Source organism: Montipora capricornis, chromosome 7 (assembly GCF_036669925.1).
Source record: "Montipora capricornis isolate CH-2021 chromosome 7, ASM3666992v2, whole genome shotgun sequence".
Taxonomy (NCBI): Eukaryota; Metazoa; Cnidaria; class Anthozoa; order Scleractinia; family Acroporidae; genus Montipora; species Montipora capricornis.
In genome coordinates, this window is record NC_090889.1 from 16,319,437 (window position 1) to 16,320,589 (window position 1,153).

Below are 1,153 nucleotides of genomic sequence, written 5' to 3' on the forward strand. Positions count from 1 at the left end.
ACGAAAACAAAAAGAAATTTTGTGACACCTGAAAAGAAATTTCATGACACATAACTCGCTTAAAAAGCTTCGGATCGAGCTGAGAAGCGAGATGATCATAGAAAAGACAACAAGACATTGACGTGAGCCAATTTTATTGCAAAAATATCAAAATTTAGGCTAAAATGCCGATTACCGTTTTTCCTCATACAAACCTTCATAAATTCAAACCATTGTAACACAACACCTCCATATGCTGCAAGGCGAGAGTCACGTTTCGCGTATTCAAACTCGGTCGTTATGTAATTGCGTTCTCGAGGAACGAGAGTCCTAATTTGGTTTCGCAGGTTTCGCAGGCGCGAGAAATCAAGATTTTTTTGTGGACTGCAAATTGGCCGCCCCTCAAGGTTTTTGCAGGGGCTGTGAGCCTCGTTTTCGTGTCCATCTGTCTGCTCTCTTTTGTGGCTTCTTACGTTGTTTTCGACTTTTTGGGGTTTTCTTTGAAGCTAACTCGTTTTTAACTCTGATTGCATTCGACAAAAAAGACAATGCAGTCCCAATGCAGCCTGGAGTGAGAGTTTTTGGTCGGGCGAAAACAAATTTAATACATCATCACAAAGCACGTGTATACGAGACGATTTCTTCGCGATCGCTCGTTTCTAGAAGTTTTTATTCTGGACCGAGCATGGCCTTTTTTGTCAGGATGTGAGATGACGTGCTTTTGTTACATAGTTAGGACAACATTATTTATTCCGTTTACGAACACGACTTTGAATCGCCTTGGCTTTGGGATGTTAACCGTACGCGTGGGAACAGCCATATTTCATTGGCTATAGTTTGATTATTGGCCACAAATAGTTCAGTCTGTTTTCGCCGAAGGTCGAAAATTGAATCGATGGAAGAGTACTCTGAAGCCAAGACCTATAAGAGTAAGCCAGAACTAGGGAAGAGCAATGTAAAAGCTGACTTATTTTCATTCATCAGCGGAAATAATTATTCCCAGTCGCACGGAGTTTGTCCGGGAGTTTGTTAAAACTAGATGCTTCTGTGAAGCATACACTGGGTCGCCTGTGGTACGTGCTACAGAAAATCAGAAGGCACTGAATTGTGTGGTATTGAAATACAGCATTCCAGTCTCTGAAGAATAACAAATAAAAGAGAAGCCAGAAACAGT